The 9,144-nt window shown below is 46.0% G+C and overlaps 1 non-coding gene across 1 annotated transcript; it reads left to right on the forward strand.

Moving 5' to 3' along the window:
* The first annotated feature begins 7,395 nt into the window (after positions 1-7,395).
* TRNAI-AAU (transfer RNA isoleucine (anticodon AAU)) lies at positions 7,396-7,471 on the forward strand. The gene has a single exon. It is a non-coding gene; the product is annotated as a tRNA-Ile (tRNA).
* Positions 7,472-9,144: the final 1,673 nt, after the last annotated feature.

The raw sequence follows: 9,144 nt of genomic DNA on the forward strand, positions 1-9,144 counted from the left end.
CTCTTTTATTAATAAGTTTTTCTACATCAGTCCTCTTGGATTTTTTTATCAGACAGTTATATTATTTGAAAATAATGAAAAATTTCTTTCTTCTTCCCAAACCCGCTAATTTTTATTTTCTGTTTTTATCTTCTTGTCTTGGTTAGGGCTTCAATATCATATTGAACAAAACTACCATTAACAAGTATCTTTCTCTTCTTTCTGACTTTAAAGAGAATAATCAGTAATATTTTATCACTAAATACAATACTGTATTACTTCTGTAGGCATATGTTAGACTTTTAAGGTTGACGTAAATCCTTTTTAGTCCTATTTTGCTATGGGTTCTTATGAAAGATAATTCAAATTTATTAAAAGTATTTTAAGCTCATATTGAGGGTCTATGAAAATTTTCTTTTTAATATGGTGGTTTAAATTTTTCTCATATTAAAAATTCTTGAAACTCCTTTCATAAATTCTTATTCCTGATAAGTTACTTAATACACTATTTGATTCTTCTTCCTAATATTTCACTTCAGAATTCGCATCTATATTCATAAGTGAGATTGGCTATAATTTTCACTATATTTCTTGTTTGATTCAAGGATTATAATACCCTCATAACATACTTTGCGGAATTTACCTCTTTTTATTTTCTGGTGCATATTATGTTAAATTTATCTATTTCCAAAAATGTTGAGATAACTTATCTGGAAAACGCTGTATTTCTTAATTTTAACTACTGATACAATAATTTAAAGGTTGGATTTTAAATTCAGTTTTGATAGAGTTTTCTTAAAATATCCTTTTAGGTGTTTGTCCTTTCCTTATTAGTTGTGTGTGTGTGTGTGTGTGTGTGTGTGTGTGTGCACGCGTGTGCACGCACATGGAGTCAGCTGTTAATCTAACCATAATTTTGTATACATAATCTGTTTTTTATGTTTCTCTGGTCATCAGTGATTATTAATTATGCTTTTAACATTTGACATTTTTCTTACAGTGTACCTAGATATTTATTTATTCTGCATGAGACTTGTGTTTTTTGAATCTGATGATTTTTTGCTTCCCTTAACTTCTCTTTAATCTACCAATATCCTTTCTTCCCACCCACCCTCAGCTACTGGCCATTCTTATTTCACTGAGAAAACAGAAGCAATCTGCAGATAATTTTTTCACCCTTCCGCTTGCAAACTTCCTTGGTCCCATACTCTCTGTACCAATATATGCTATCTTCTCTCCTCTAACAATGAAAGAACCCTTTGGGCATTGTCTGGGCCAACCTCTTCCCTTGCTTCCTTGATCCATTCTCTCTTGTCTATTCAGAACTTTTTCTGCTGTATAGGTAGTTCCCCGCTCTTTCCCTTACCATCAGTGGTGGTGTCGTTCAGTTAACTCCTATCAGGTACAAACATGCTGTATGTAACGTTCTCACACAACCAGTCCCCATCCTTAAAGAGTTTACAACTTAATTTTGCAAATAGGGGGAGAGTGTGATATTTCTCAATAAATATCCATATGTTCCTTCCTCAATTTGAGTGGGGTCAGCACTGCCAACCATTAACACTTCGGAGACAGCTAAGAGTGGTGTGGCATGTCCATAGTTTAACCTCTCTCTCTCTCCCTTTCCCTCTCCCTCTCCCACACATCCCCAATTCTCCTATGCATTTAGCTGGAAGCAAAGAATTCTATTCTGGATGAACTAGTGAATTCTATCAGCTATCAGAAAACAGGTATGTTACTAAGCCTGTCTGCAAAGGGTATGTGATTAATCAAACCTTTGAAAATAGGACATTGTGTTTGGGTTGGTCTTAGAGGCTAGGATGTTTTGGAAAACCACTCCATGGTTCCGGTTGTGGACTGATGAACGTTAGTGAAAGCCTGCCCCGCACCGTGGCGCTGTTGCCTCCGTCTGCCCCGCACGGTGGCCTTGCTGCCTCTCTCTAACCCACACCGTGGGCTTGCTGCCTCCTCCTCCTGCCCCGCACCGTGGCCTTGCTGCCTCTCTCTAACCCACACCGTGGGCTTGCTGCCTCCTCCCCCTGCCCCGCACCGTGGCCTTGCTGCCTCCCCCTGCCCCGCACCGTGGCCTTGCTGCCTCCCCCTGCCCCGCACCGTGGCCTTGCTGCCTCCTCCCCCTGCCCCGCACCGTGGCCTTGCTGCCTCTCTCTAACCCACACCGTGGCCTTGCTGCCTCCTCCTCCTGCCCCGCACCGTGGCCTTGCTGCCTCCTCCTCCTGCCCCGCACCGTGGCCTTGCTGCCTCCTCCTCCTGCCCCGCACCGTGGCCTTGCTGCCTCCTCCTCCTGCCCCTCAGCGTGGCCTTGCTGCCTCCTCCTCCTGCCCCGCACCGTGGCCTTGCTGCCTCCTCCTCCTGCCCCGCACCGTGGCCTTGCTGCCTCCTCCCCCTGCCCCGCACCGTGGCCTTGCTGCCTCCCCCTCCTGCCCCGCACCGTGGCCTTGCTGCCTCCTCCTCCTGCCCCGCACCGTGGGCTTGCTGCCTCCTCCCCCTGCCCCGCACCGTGGCCTTGCTGCCTCCCCCTCCTGCCCCGCACCGTGGCCTTGCTGCCTCCTCCCCCTGCCCCGCACCGTGGCCTTGCTGCCTCCTCCTCCTGCCCCGCACCGTGGCCTTGCTGCCTCCTCCTCCTGCCCCGCACCGTGGCCTTGCTGCCTCCCCCTCCTGCCCCGCACCGTGGCCTTGCTGCCCTGCTGCCCACGAGCTCTTCTCCTCAGCGTTTACTTTCCTGTAGCCTGACAGCATTTACATTTTGCAGACATTTCTAGGAGGCTTTTCAAAACCAGAGCAGCCCAGAGCCAGAGAAGGCAATTAAAAACCAAACCAGGAGAGAGAACAAAGGTCTTTGCTAGTCTCTGGAAGACTCGCAAGGCCATGGACTGGGGGGGCAGGGGGGGCGAGGGAGCAGGGAGAGAGGGTGAGTCTGAAGGTGAAGTGGCCCAGTGACAGGCTGACCGAACGATTTAGAAGTAAATCCATGGTGACCTGGGGGTAAACACCTGAAAGGAAACAACCACTGGGGAAGGAACACTATTATTCCGGATGGAAAACCCAGGAAAGAGAGCTTAAACCTCCTCAGCGTCTCAATCTCAGCACCGTGGTAGAGCCTGGTCCTCCCGTTAAGACACTAAAGATCATTTATACAAATTTATTATCAATTCTTCTGCCAAAGAAAAGAAAATTTTATTAAAAAGAAGGAAGCTTCAGAGCTTTGTTTCAACACTTGAGGGGACAAAGCGAGTGCTCTTTTAATTGCTTTGTATGTTTTCCCTGGTGGATGTATAATCAAGACAGATGCATTTTCTTCTTTCCTGGTGAGAAGTGCTCTCTGTCTCAGCAATGACAGATCGCATTAGGTGTAACATGCTCTGCAAGGGTTGCCATGGTAAGAGTTCATCTGTTTTTTTCCCCTCCCATGTTTCCATAAATAACGGAGTGGCAAGGTGCAGAAAGAAAGTCCGTATGGAAAAGGTGTCCGGGGCTGGAGTAATTACTTAGTGCTTTGCCGTGCAGAAGAGCCACCAGGTTTGATGCTAAATGTATTTCACCGACACATACTCTCCCTCTCTCTTTCTGTTTTGGGTAGGTGGCCCGATTTTCAACATTAGATCCAAGCATCACCACCAGACACTAGCAGATTTAATTGATTTAATGAGATGGCAGTGTGGTGCGTGCTCGCACATGTGTGTGCGCGCGCGCGCGTGCAGTTGAATTTCAGTAGCTGCTCACTCCTTGTAAATGCCGACTCTGTCTTAATTAGGTCGGATTGGGTAGTCAGCTGATTTTTGTGGTGGGGGTTCAAACACAGCTCTGTGTTTCCTTTCTAGGAAGGAAGACTCAGGCATCACCTTGTATGCTCAGTGAAAAATTCTAACGCATATTCATGGACTTCTTAGGCAAGTCTCTCGTTTGGAGTGGATCACTTTGAGGCGACAGAAAAACGTGTTTGTTTGGGTTTTTTTTTGTATTTTTCTGAAGCTGGAAACGGGGAGAGACAGACAGACTCCCGCATGCGCCTGACCGGGATCCACCCGGCATGCCCACCAGGGGGCGACGCTCTGCCCACCAGGGGGCAATGCTCTGCCCCTCCGGGGCATCACTCTGTCGCGACCAGAGCCACTCTAGCACCTGGGGCAGAGGCCAAGGAGCCATCCCCAGCGCCCGGGCCATCTTTGCTCCAATGGAGCCTTGGCTGCGGGAGGGGAAGAGAGAGACGGAGAGGAAGGAGAAGGGGAGGGGTGGAGAAGCAGATGGGCGCTCCTCCTGTGTGCCTTGGCTGGGAATTGAACCCGGGACTTCTGCATGCCAGGCCGACGCTCTACCACTGAGCCAACTGGCCAGGGCCAAACGTGTTTTTTGTTGTTTTGTTTGTTTTGCCATTGCCTCTGAACAGAGCAACCTTTGATGTTCATTTGAAGTAATGCTCATTTAGTGCCTCTTCTGTGCTCTGGACTAGTCTGGGGAACCGGAGATAATTAGGGTTTGGTCCTTGTCCTCCAGGAGTTTGATTCCTCTGGCTGTTTTCAGAACTTTTACGTCTTGGGTCTAGACGGTTTTCTGTGCAGGCGGAAGAGATGGCGTCTAGGGGGGAAGATGCCTGAACGCGCTTGTTGAAAGCCAGGTAAGTCGAGTTCATAGGTCTGGGTTCCTTAGGAGGGAGTGAGCGTGACTGACTCCATTATCCCAAAGCAGAGAGATGGTGAGAGGGTCGTGTTCTCGCTTAGTGGCTTCCAGGGGACCACAGCGACCAGGAGGCTGAGGTCAGCGCGGCCCGGAGAGGCTATGGCCACAGTTCCTTTGTTTCTCTCCTAGAGGCTTCTGCTGCCTTTCCAGCCAGAACGGCCCTGGAGTCTCTGCTCATCGCCATTCTTTCTAGCTGAGGCCTCCGGACTTACAGAGCAGGCGTGGCGCTGCAAGGAACCAGCCCTCTGCGTGCATATCCTGCTCCCAACATTCGCCTTGAATACTCAGGGTCTTGGCTAAAGAAGGGGTCAACTGCGGGGCAGTCGCCTCAAGGAGGTGGTTAGAATAGCACTGTGTCTTAAAATACGGCATGAGAGATGATTATTCTGTAAACTTTAAAAAATGGTTTTGATTTTATTTTCATGTAATAGGAAAAACACTAACCAGGACATCAAATCCATAGTAGAGGTTAAAGTAAATTATGACATGATCACTAATTTGAAGGAAAAAAGTAGATGCATTTAAATAAAAACATTGTTTTTTTAAAAATTTTATTTATTTATTTTTTTAGAGAGGAGAGAGAGAGGGAGAGAGAGAAACAGAGAGAGAGAGAAGGGGGAGGAGCTGGAAGCATCAATTCCCATATGTGCCTTGACCAGGCAAGCCCAGGGTTTCGAACCAGAGACCTCAGCATTTCCAGGTCGATGCTTTATCCACTGAGCCACCACAGGTCAGGCTAAATAAAAATATTAAGTATAAAGGTTTATGATGTGGTCAGGAAAGACTGGCTGCTCTAACAAGTGATTCCTGAACCTCAGAGACTTCACTTAATAATGTTTTTCATGCCTGTCACAGTCCACTGTGGGTGGGCATCACTGCCCTGCTCCATATAGCCATGGAGGCTCCGGTCTCTGCCCAGCTAGCTGCTCCCATGTCCACCGGGCCTTGGAGTCCTCCGGTAGAGCATCTGGGTGTGGTCAAGAGACGTGGTAATAGGGGGAGCTTGGGGGATTGTGCGGGGAGTTACACTGGACCTGGTCTGAGGAACCAGGGCGTCACACCCACCACATTCTCTGGCCAGGTTTCTGTCACGTGGCCACACAACTCAAAGGGAGACTGGAAACTATGGTCTAGCTGTGAAACAGTTCGCTGACCAACTAATCTCTGGCCCATATCAATTTCACAAAGTTATGAAGGTTAAGCATGAATGACTGGCTTTATGAGAACGCTGATGGAAGAGGAAAAGAAAGAGCTCTGGAGGGTTCCTTTTTTTCTTTACATTTTGGTCACAACACAGATTTTTTTATGTCTCAACACTGCTATTTATTAGTGAGGTCTCAGGCACTTTACCCAACTCCTCTGGGGCTCAGAGGCCTTTTGTACAGAGTAAGGGAGTCGATCTCAGGTGTTTGGGGGAAAATGCAAGAGGCTCCCACGTGGTTAGCGGCAGGCACAGTACTTGGCATGATGCAGATGCTCACCGTATGAAACTTCTCTCCCTCCAACATCCCTTTCTTCTCCAGCCTTCTCTTTTGAAATTTGGGGAGAGACCTTTTTCACAGATACAACCTTGCCAGCAATTAAAATGATAGAATACTTCTCCCCCAGGAAGAACTGTGTCTTCCCTCTTCCTGTATTAGCATGCAATTGCAATATCGTATTTTAAAATGTGCCCACATCATAAGAGTTTTCAAAATAATCAAGTGTGACTATATATTTTTAAAAATTTACAAAACCAGTTACATTTGGTCTAGCTAGTTTAAACCAAAAGGAATTAAATTAGGACTTCATAATAAAACCTTATCTGTAGTGGTCCCAAGTAGCATTGATGGTGGGTTGCAACCCTTGTTTTTAACCACGTCTATGCAGTTGGCACTTTCTATACAGGCTTGTCCTTTAGTGAGGTCAGTGATGAGACACACAGTCAATAAAGGAATTTATTGTTTTTTAATTTTGCCTTCAACCCGAGGTGAGAATTTCTGAGGCCATTTCAGGTTTATAGGGTTAAGTTTTACATTCATTTGCACATTTTCTTATTCATTTACAGTCATTATATTTCCTTGATCTATTGAGAAGTTCCTACTGTAACTTAGGAGGATCTCATCTTAAAATAGATGCTAAAACTGATGAAACTTAGCAAAGCTACAACAGTAACCAAATAATATTATCCCTTCAAATGAGCACCAGAAATTCCATTTTATTACAAATGGAGAAAGTCTATAAATAGTTGGTGGGAAATTAATCATAACACAAACACCAGCCATGTTTGCCTTAAATTCTCCCCGCTGAGACAGCTGCCGGGGAATTTGACCTCCCCTAAGACTGCAATCACATAGGTAACAGTGGGAGATAATCAGATAAAACTCTCCCAAGATTTCTGAGTCAGTTTAAAATTTCTGGTGGACTGAGAAATCACAGGGACGTGTGTTAGTGGTAATAGAAACTCATTTGTTTGGCACTTACTATGTGCTAGACCTTGAGGTAGTGTTTTGAATTTGGTGGCGGTGTGGTTTCAACTCTAGCTGAGTGACTCCAAGAGTTCCTAATCCTGCTTAGAAAACAGAGCAAGAAAAAGGACCTCGAATCCTTTAGAATCACAGAGCTTGGAATTACAAAGAGGAATTCACAGTAGTGTTTCCGCTACAGTTTGAGACTGTAAACAACCAATTATTCTCTCTAGGCATTCTCATTTGTAAAATGAGGATTAAAACACTTGAAGAGGCCCTGGCCGGTTGGCTCAGTGGTAGAGCGTCCACTCAATGTGTGGAAGTCCCAGGTTCAATTCCCGGCCAGGGCACACAGGAGAAGTACCCATCTGCTTCTCCACCCCTCCCCTTCTCCTTCCTCTGTATCTCTCTCTTCCTCTCTGACAGCCAAGGCTCTATTGGAGCAAAGTTGGCCTAGGTGCTGAGGATGGCTTTATGGCCTCCACCTCAGGAGCTAGAACGGCTCCGGCCACAATGGAGCAATGCCCTAGATGGGCAGAGCATCACCCCCTGATGGGCATGCTGGGTATATCCCAGTCGGGCGCATGCAGGAGTATGTCTGACTGCCTCCCTATTTCTAACTTCAGAAAAATACAAAAACAAAATAAAAGACAAAACAAAACAGAAAAAACACTTGAGGAAGTATAGTTTTCTTATCTATGTAGGTTATTATGCAATCTACAGGTTCATTTGAGACTCTAGAGAAACTGAATGGCTGAATGGTCTTTACAAATAGATCATTTGGCTCAGATATAGTTCCACTGCCTTAATGTACCAGGTTAAATGTTAGTAATGGTTGAATGTCATTTGGAATTCATTGCTTTTCATGCCCTGAATTATAGATGAACCTAACGTAACCCTTACTGAGCACCTACAGTGGGTAAAAACTCATTCCAATGTTTCATAGGTGCCTTAAATATAAATAAGCTATGGTCTCGGTCAGCAAGAAGTTTTTGATTGCAACAGAATGTAATAATAAGAAGAAGCAGAAGAAAAAGAAGAAGAGGAGGAGGAAGAGGAAGAGGAGACATGGGATGGCTTCTCTAACTGAAAGCCATGGGGAGTTCATCAAGTGGTGAATGATACCATTGGGAGTTGGTTTCTCTCTGTCTCTCAGTTCTTCTATCCTCGGAGTAGGACACTCTGGGTAGGTGTTCTGTGGATTACATGCTATTCAGTAGGTCTGGATTCATAGCTTTCTAGTTTAACGACTGCAGTGTAAAAGGAAACGTTCTTTCTGAATAGTTCAGTACTAATCCCAGGTGTCATTCTTATCAACCTGGGTTGGATCACAAGCCTATCCCTGAATCAGACCCTAAAGTGAGGGGATGCTGCGTTCTCCTTGTCCTGAATCCATTCTCTCACACTCATTTGTGGCCAAGGAGTGCCATCTGCAGCTGCACCAGAAGAGACATAGAGAAGGGTTGTTTCTCAATGGGACCTGAATTGAAGCAGAAAACCAGAGAGCCTGTGACTGGACCATGAAGGAAGTGTGAGGTTTGGGCACAGAGAGAAGGGAATGGGATGGGTTCCAGGTGGAGAAACCAGCGAGAGCATGACGGTTAATCTTTATAATTAACTGGACTGACCTAAAGGATCACTGGGGCAACGTTATCTCCGGGTGTTTCTGAGAGAGGTGAGCATTTGAATCAGTAGACCAAGTAAGGAAGATCACCCGCACCAAGCTGGGTGGGCATTGTCCAGCCTGCCGAGGACCAGGTGGAACTCAAGGGTCGAGGAAGAGAGAATCTGCTCTCCATGTGAGCTGGGACACCCATCTTCCCTGGCCCTCAGACACTGGGGTCTTGGTTCTCAGGCCTTTGGACTCAGACTAAATTACATCATTGTGTTTCCGGTTCTCCGTTTGCAAATGGCAGATTGTAAGCCTTCTTGGCCTCTGTAGTTATGTGTGTTATTTCCTATAATAAATCTCTTCCTTTTGATTCTGTTTTTCTGGAGAGCCCTGACAAATACAATGAGTAAT

The sequence above is a fragment of the Saccopteryx leptura genome, chromosome 5 (genome assembly GCF_036850995.1).
Source record: "Saccopteryx leptura isolate mSacLep1 chromosome 5, mSacLep1_pri_phased_curated, whole genome shotgun sequence".
Taxonomy (NCBI): domain Eukaryota; kingdom Metazoa; phylum Chordata; class Mammalia; order Chiroptera; family Emballonuridae; genus Saccopteryx; species Saccopteryx leptura.